Source organism: Spermophilus citellus (genome assembly GCF_964194105.1).
Source record: "Spermophilus citellus genome assembly, chromosome: X".
Taxonomy (NCBI): Eukaryota; Metazoa; Chordata; class Mammalia; order Rodentia; family Sciuridae; genus Spermophilus; species Spermophilus citellus.
The window spans coordinates 65613045-65622302 of NC_138190.1; the positions used below are offsets into that span (position 1 = coordinate 65613045).

At 43.3% G+C, this 9258-nt stretch overlaps 1 pseudogene across 1 annotated transcript in view; it reads left to right on the forward strand.

The window, feature by feature from the left end:
• The window catches only part of LOC308639429 (protein LSM14 homolog B-like), a 32125-nt pseudogene extending 23110 nt beyond the window's left edge, over nt 1-9015 (forward strand). The window contains exon 5 of the transcript in view: nt 8750-9015. The product of the transcript in view is annotated as a protein LSM14 homolog B-like (transcript). The remainder of the gene's footprint in view (nt 1-8749) is intronic.
• The last annotated feature ends 243 nt before the right edge of the window (nt 9016-9258 follow it).

Sequence of the window (9258 nt, forward strand, 5' to 3'; positions counted from 1 at the left end):
TATTTGGCAGCTTTGGCTTTGTGGATTTGTGTTTCCTCTGGAAAGATCTGGCCTGAAAGACAAAGGCTAAAGAATAGTCCACTGTAGTTGACCCCTTTGAGGCCTAAAGGAGCTCTGGCCTGGGCTTCAGGAAATTTGCCTCCAATTCATGCTCAGTCACTAACTATCTTCATGACATTAGCAGAGAACTTCATCTCTCTGAGCCACTCACTTTCCAAAATTCACTTCCAGGTAAAATAATTCTATAACTTGTGAAAGTTTAAAATTACTGAGGGCCATGGTGGAAAATGCCTTTAATCTCAGTGACCTGAAAGGTTGAGGCAGAAGAATCACAAGTTCAAGGGCAGCCTTAAGAATTTCTCAAGGTTCATCTCAAGTACCCAAATAAATAAATAAATAAAAGTTCTGAGAATTGTCCAGCTCAGGGTGATAGTGGTTTAAGAAGAGAAATTAATGAGATAGGTAAGTGTGACCTTAAGGGACACAAATTTTTTCTTCTAATTAAGCACACAACTCCCAATGTGGTTCCTAATTAACAGAGCCTTGTGTGAGTCAGCCTTGTGACGGGCCTGCATGGATAGGAATCCAGGAAGATGGCAATAGTCTTATTCTGCTCTACCCTGTCAGAGAAAAGGAATGTGGTACTCAGAGCTGAGCTTCAGGTTTTAGGGGGAAAACAAAGAGTCTGGAGATATTTCAGAACTGTGAAAAGTAACAATAGTATATATTTCTGGAGCACAATGCAATGTTTCTATATACATACACAATGTGGAATGTTTAAATGAAGCTAATGAATACATATATCATGACTCATACTTTTTTGTGGTGGGAATCTTAAAAACAAGACTCATGGAAAATCTAAAGTAAACAACAAATTACTATTAAAAACAGTCACCATTTTATGCAATAGGTCACTAAATATTAGTCCTGGGTCTGGGGTTGTGGCTCAGTGGCAGAGCACTTGCCTTGCATATATGAGGGACTGGGTTTGATCTTAGCACCACATAAAAAATAAATAAACAAGCTGGGTCCCCAGTGGCACACACCTGTGATCCCAGCAGCTCTGGAGGCTGAGACAGGAAGATCGGAGAGTTCAAAACCATCCTTAGCACTAAGCAACTCAGTGAGACCTTGTCTCTAAATAAAATACAAAATAGGGCTGGGGATGTGGCTCAGCGTTTGAGTGCCCCTGAGTTCAATCCCCAGTATCAAAAAAAAAAAAAAATGTGAAGGGGAGAGGCCAGGTGCCAGTGCCACAGCCAAAGTAAGCCAAGGCTAACCTTGTATTTCAGTGAGATCTGAAGTCCTTGGAGGGCTTTGAGCAGTTCATAAAATACATAAGGATGAAGATGTCAAAGTTTTAAAACATACTGGGTAAGGAAACGAAGTCAAATCAAGGGACTTCCAATCAGAGGACTGATTCAAAGTGCTGGCCACAGGGTTCTCTACATTGAGCACCAACTGGCTTCAGACATGGAACTAAGTTTCTTAGCTGCCATGATGAGAAAAGGAAAAAGTGACCTTCTGGGTGACACACAGCATCCCTGAGATCAAAGATAACTAACTGCTCAGGAAGAACAACTATGCTTTTCCATGTCAAGAGCCTCTACCATGACTCATCCTAGGGTGGGAACACTCTTCCCAGTGAATTTCCTCTTCAACACTGTCTTGACACTAAATGCAACAAGGAGATTTTGGAGGTGTTTTTTTTTTTTTAAATCTCAGAGTTTTTGTTTTTGTTTTTGTCTTTTTACAATATCCTCAGTGTCCCTGTAGTTAAACCAAAGTCCTTTGTTTCCTACCCCTCAGCACTGCCACCAAACTGTTTATCAACAGTATACATTCCAGGTTGGTTTTGTCCAAACCTACATATGGGTGTATAGAAATCCTATGAAGTGCTTTATTCCAGAACAAAGGAAGAAGAACAATGCCATTTCTAGAACATGCAAGAAATCTATGATTATTGCCAGTCTAAATATGTCTGATCATAGAAAATTTGATCCCTTTCATAAAATGGAAGTTCTCCTGAAATGATAAAGAAAATATCGTGGGGTGTGTATATCTATGTCCATCTACACACACACACACACACTCACACAAACATATGGATGCTTATACAAGTATGTATGTATTTTTTCCCCTATTGGACTTCCCTCAAATCTTCTTACTTATGAGTTGCCTGCTACTAATTTTGATGCAGTGGAAGGTGGAGGTACTGGTTGAAATATACTTCAACTTGGGCTTATAAACAAACCCCACACACAGGGTATCAAACAAAGAAACAAGAACACAAGGGAAGAAAGAAGGCTATTTGATTCACTGCCTGCCCAGTTTTCCCAAGGAACTCAAAGTCTGACTGCAAAGCAGCCTATGAACTGCCTCCCCCACTAACCTAAACGGAAGCCAGGTGCCTAGCTCTACAGGTGGAGGGGCAGCCCTCCACACCAGGTTCTCAGTGGGTACACCATATCTAGGCTTACAATGTTTCCCCTGGGCCTACTCTCTGCCTCTGTGCAGTGCCCCAGGCAGTGCCTTCTTTCTCTTCACCACCAGATGGAGATCCTTGGTCTGTCTCCTCCTTGAGTTGCACTTACCAGGGAGGCTGGACATTCCCCAGTTCTGAGCCCTCCCCTTGCAGCTCCTGACACCCCATGGAGAATTACACATTTCTGTCAGTGCTATTGTGAGCTACAGCAGTGGCCACACTGAGCTTGATGTAGTTTCCTTCTACCTTGAGCTCCTTCCAGAGTCCTGCTTCTTACCATTTCCACCAGCACACTCCAGAGCAGAGACCCATGTAGCTACTGAATCTCAGTGAGGACAACTGTAATAGCTAAAACAGGTGGGCCACAGCATAGTGTTGGCTAGAAGAGCTCTACTTTAGGATACAGGTTGCCCCACATGTTCTACAGAAACCAAGGAGATACAAGTTATAATTTTAGAAGCACTTTGTTCAGGGGGGCTGGAGATTTAGGGAGTAGCATCCCATAACCCTGTACTCTCTAGCCTACTATAAGGAAATCCCTGCAGATAACTCGGCTCCTACTGGTTTACACATGTTACTGTCTCCATGAAGTTTAAGAAGATAAAAGGAAATACGGAGATGCCTGTGCACCATCCCCTATTTGCCTAGCAGCCCTCCACCTCCAACCTCACCACTGGACAGAAACAATTGCATTTTTTCCCTTGTCCTATTTTGCCACAAACATAAGGAAGGCCTCTTTAACATCTAACACCAAGAACAGGTATCTTCCTACCCAGAAGTCGTATGTGTCTTAGAAACCAGCAGTGAGTGCTCTTTAATGGTAGTCTACTTAGCAATAGAAAGCGTATGGCATTTTCCAAATACAAATTTCTTAGGGCCTTACACACAAATATGAGAGATACTTTTGCCTTATTAGTTAGTTGTTTGGTAGTAAGCTCATCCTGAAAGGGGACAGACGAGAGTGGTGGGAACACAAGTTTAAGGGAATAATTCTATAAAATGGGGCCACCATGTTGATCCCCATATGATTTCTTTTCCAAGAAGCAATTTACCTGCAGGCTTGCCTGGCAGAATGAAATTATGATATTTTCTGGTAAAGGATGGAACTTGAGAACATCATGTTAAACTAATAACCCAATTCCAAAGAACCAAAGGTTGACTGTTTTCTCAGATATGCAGATGCTAATTCAAAATGGGAGTGGGGGTTGGGGGAGGGAAGAACAGAGTGAAGGGAGGGGAGGAATGTGGGGGTATAAATGATAATAGAATGTATCAGATATTATTACCTACTTGTCACAGCTCTTAGGGGCTTGCCTTAACACTCAATGTATTGCTGGTCTGGGGTACATTGTTGAAAACATGTTGTGAAATAGAAAAACAAAGCTTTATATTCACAGATCTTTTTATTGCCCTTTCTTAAAATGGAGAACTATAATAAAATGCCTTGAAATGGGAAAATTGGTCAACACCTGGGTGTATGTCCATGTGGAAAGGATACAATAAGATGCATATATCATGAGGTTTTGTTATGCTCGAATTCGGGACCCCCAAAAGACCACCAGAGACCCAAGATCGATGTAAGCAGCAAATAGGTGTTTATTGAGAGCTAGCTCGGTCCTCCATGTGCACACACAGCAACTGGTGACGCTGAGAGGCCCCGAGCCCAGGGTTTGCAGCAGTTTTATACATTTTTGGAGAAGGCAGGGACTTCACATACATCATAGCATCTCTTAGCAAATCATCACACACCATGGGAAAATCAAATAACAACTCTAAAACATGATTAGCACATTCACTGGCGGGAACAAGTTGGGAAGGGGTGATTGGTTACTACAAGAGGGGGATTCGTTTGAACTGATTGGTTTAAGCCAAAAGGGGTGTATGTGCTGAACTACATGGTTTCCCAACATGTTATCAACCACCATAAACTACTGGGAGGGTCATCTGGCATCCCAGGTATTTCCCTGTCTCATGCTGATTGGTGGCTGCTAGGGGATTGCTATGGATCCCTTGACTGAGTTAGGGGCACCTGGTGCAGCAGATCTCTCCTGTTATTTGTAGATAAACAACTTAGCAGGGTGGGAATGTGCCTAGGAGTGCTCTGTGGGTTTTTCCAAGGGCAAAGGTGATGTCCCTTCCTTGGACAGGCTTTGCTCTGAGGTAGAGGCTGGTTTTTCACAATGACTCCTTTACCACACTTGCTCCAGGTTCCCTGAGTGCTTCTATATTAGGCCTGCAACTTGGTCTGCCTTTAGCATGAGTCTCAGGTAATAAGTTTTTTGAAAAATCCCCCTGTGGAGAGCAAGCTGTGCTGTGCTCTGAGTTACTCCATGATGTACAGATAGTAGTTTTCAGGCGATGCCTAATCCTGAGTTACTCCATTTTGTAAAGCAGTATTTTGCCATGAGTTATTTATTCCATTTTGTGTACAAGGGCCAAGGTAGAACGACTCTACACCTTGTTTTTGCAAGTAAACACTATTTGTGTGCACAACCACAAGGCACAAATTGATAAATCACTTATCCATGCCAATTAATCAAACTAAAGCAGGAGCACCTGGACAGGAGCTCATGAACCTAACCAGCTATGAACTTCTCACTTCAGACCCCTAAAAGGAGGAATGCTGCATGACTGGACAAGGAGACACTCTCTGATCCCATCACCTGGGCATCTGTCACAGCTTTGTCCAGGAAAAATCACTACAGTGAAGAAACAGCCCACTGCAATCTGGCACCCCATGCTGACATTTCAATAGAAGTTGTGAAACTGCCTTCCCTCAGGATTCTCTTCCTAGATAATTGTGGACTTGTTATTGTTGTTGTTGTTGTTGTTTTTCAAATCCTTATCTAACCACCTACAGTGATTCTTTGACTCCGCATTCATGTTTTTCTCTCTCCCTGTTCTCTAGGCCTCTAGGCATAGCATCCTATAATCCTGTGTTGATCTTAATGTATATATTATGATGTGTGACTTGAATGTTATAGTAAAACTAGAATGAAATTTTAAAAAAATTTTTAAAAATTTGTGATTTTGTGGCTTCTGTCTTTCAGGTGACACACAGGTAGTCAGTGAATTGCAACTAGTGAAAGTGGTGTAGATTTGTGAGTTTATTGATATTCAATTCATTCTTACTTTGTGGAAATCCCCAAACATGTTTGGTCTACGTTGATAGTATAACTTAAGCCTCACATTATCACTCCTGATATCTGATGAATTTTCTACCCTTCTACCCTTGATATCTAAGTCTTAGCTCTGTCTTTCTTTGGCAAGAATATTAATAGAGACAGTATAGTAAGATTACCACTATCTTTTCCTTCCTCCCTGTCCTCTGTCTTAAAGTAAGAGATTATAGGTTTGTACCACTATGCAGTTTTTTTGGGGGGATGGGGGGCGGAATATTGGGTGTACTCACAATCCTTCCATCTCAATCTCCAGGGTATCTCGGATTACAGGAATACCACTATCCTTGATGACTCCTTTCAGTAATTTTCCATGGACTAACCACCTTCACTCTGGTTGTTACCTATAAATTCCTCACTGACTTTCCCTTATTCAGGGAGTTTTGGATGATCTTCATTGTACAAAAGTTGACCCCTTCCATAACTGCATTTTAAAAATTGTTGTTGTTGTTGTTGTTGTTTTGACAGATAGAAATTGTATCTATCACTCAGTGCCCTTGGCGCACACCTGTAATCCCAGCAACAGTGGAGGCTGAGGCAGAAGGATTTCAAGTTCAAGGCCAGCCACAGCAAATCTCTAAGGCCCTTTTCAAAATAGAAAACATAAAAAGGGTTGAGGATATAGCTAATCCCTAGTACCAAAAACAAATTATATGTATCCATGATGGAGAAGGTGGTGTTTTGGTATATTTTTTTTTTTTGTAGGATCATAAAATCATACTTATTTACATATTTGTAAGAGGGGTCCACTTCATGCTTTGAATGTCACCTGTCTAGTTCTGGCACTGTGGCTTATTTTAATACTGACATTTTTTTTCTTCATCTTCTCCCCACCTCCCTCCTTAAGGGGGGGGGGAGGGGGCAAGATTAACCTTTTTCCTTTCCTTGGCTGAGTTATCTGTCCTCGAGCTTGTGGACTATAGGAATGAATTCAGACTTTGGGATTGCTACCCGCAGATCTAAGAATTGGCTTTCTCTCAAGGATTCAAATGAATTATGTCTCTTGGTGGGGCACAGCTAGAGGCAGACTTATTCTGATATTTAGGATCAGAAAGAGCAGAAAGATTTGAAAAATCTGGACTTGAAAGGCAGGTGTGAAACTGGGGCTAAGGAAGTTGCAGTTGTTAAAGGCATTACCTCCACTAAAGAAATGCTAAGGACTGTGCCCAGAGACAATAAGAAAGATGGCTTGAGGGCATCTCAGGAGTTGGCAAGACAACAGCCATCTCCAGCTCAAGGAAATAAAAGTAAAAATTCTCTTGGGGCCAGTGGGATACCCTTCTTGCACTAGGGGGTCTAGGAAGTTTTTCCAACATGGTCAGCAACCCAAGCATTCAGAAGCTCTTGTAGTCAGGGTCCTTGGAGTCCTCGAGATGGCTGCAGACCTTGGCATCAACCACGTAATGCTGGTTCTGTAGGAATGCAGGAAGCAGGAATTAGGGGTTCATGGAGGTTTCCACCATGATTTCAAAGCCCTGGGAGGTAAGGCACAGTGCAGCAGGGTCAGAGTCCCTGTAGCACCCCCAGAGAGGGTGGTGCATGGAGATGTAAAGACAAAGCCAAAGCAATCTTTGCCCCTATGCGTGCAGAGGAAAATTTTGCTCTCTTTTCCCCTTCTTTAGGCTTCCTGTGAGGGTTTCTTGATATCTCTTTATCTTTAGACCTTCTTCTTTGTTGGGGCCCCATTCTAGGTTTGCATAATGGGCTGCATCAGATAGATCATGGCCCAGGGTTTCTCCGTTTAGGAGGGCTATGATTTTTTCAGCTTATGAGCTCAATAGTGGAAAAAGGCTAGCACTCAAAACTGTCTTGTGTCTCTCAAGTGTTTCCCTTCTGGTCAAAATGGGCAGATCCTTTAGTCCCTTGAAGGGGCATCTGGAGAGCTCTCATCTAAATTTTAGCTCTGGTCCTGGGACAAATCTCTCATCTTAGTCTTGGGAGGTAAAAGGCTCTGGGGAAGTCTTTGGCTCTGAGGAGATCAGGGAGGAAGGAATAGCCAATGTCAGAGGCCATCATTTGTTGCCTCTTAGGACAAAGTGGCTGAGGGGACAGTCTGCTGTCCTAGTGGTCTTGGCAAAGTTGAGAAGAGTGGCACATAAGGGGCTGGGTCCTCTTCTGTATCATAGGGAAAACTGTTTCCCTTCTCGTTTTTCCTCCATCAGGTTTTCTGTCTAGCTGCTTTCCGCTGGGTCTTATAGGCCACTATGCTCCTGGCTAACATCAGTTTGTACTGCCCATCTAGACAGGCTCTCAACCAAGGGGGCTGTTCCTGTACTATCTCTTGCCAGCAATCAATGTAAGAGAAATGGTCTGGGTGTCCAGGGGTTCCAACAACTATTAAAAGAACCTCAGCAATGACTCTCTGATCTAAAGATCCTTCCAGTAGTCATCCCACACCTAGGGTGGGCCATTCTAATTCACAGAGTATGCAATCTTTGTGGAGTGAGTTTCACCCCACAGTTACCATTAAAACCTTCCTAAAGGTTTCTAACACACATTTCAAAAGGCTGTTTCCTCTGTGTGCACATTTTTCATTTGCAAACACACTTCTATAAACTTCCATATTGGATAAATGTTTGTGAAAAACTAGTAAAGGGTCTTCAGCACCTGGAGTGCTGATATATTCCAGGCCAGTGGCCAAGTAAAATAGAGCAACAGGAAAATAGGAAGTGTAACTACATTGAACTCTTGTAGAGACTCTTTTTCTGATATTCCTAAAATCAATTATGGTGAAGATTTCTGGAGAAGCTTAGTTAAACTTTTGCTTATGACTCTGTTTCCCTGGAATTCTTAATAGGAAGTCACAAGATCCTGCACCCAAAGGATTGCAATGGATGTCAGGGCTCAACCCAGCAGGCCTCCAGATTGATAATACTGACAGGAGGGCTGTGCGATAGCTGGGTGGATGATCACTTAAAAAGAGTTCCAGGGTGACCTGGAGGTTTCTTTATCTCACTCAAGCACCTACAGGGGTCCCTGGCCCACAGCATAAAACCACAGCAGAAACTTCCCATCAAGCAGTTTTGTGGCAGAAACCACGCGATTGAAAGGGTAAATTCCGTACAGCGCTAATGCGCATGCCCAGGCAAGACTGAGAGCAGCCATCTCACGATTAGCCCTCTAGAACCTCCAAGAACCGAGGGCTTCCCCTTCCTCGCTCTCATTCGCTACCACAGGGAACAGATTAAAATGGATGGAGATATGGAGGAGTACCCCAAATCCCTCACAACCCTGACAAACACTTCCATACTGTCCAGCAACCAAGGTGCCCCGGTTTCCGGAATGACTGCCATAAATGGCCGGGGTTGCTATGGCTTCCTGGTCGGACTTCAGGAGAGGCACCCACAATAGCAAATGGACTTCCGGGCACACAAAATGGCTACTTGGAGGGTCCTCTGTTCAGAGAGCTGTGGCTTTATCCTTCCCATTTATTTTGACCTGCTCCCTCACTGGATTACTTATGATCTAAGGAATACAAGTCAATTGGAAACGGAAGGCCATCACAGAGTTTTTCCCTCGCCCAGTGAAACTTTGGCCATTAGGTGGCAGCAGGCCACCGTGGATGCACAGCGCTCCGCTCTCCCCCCGCCCTGC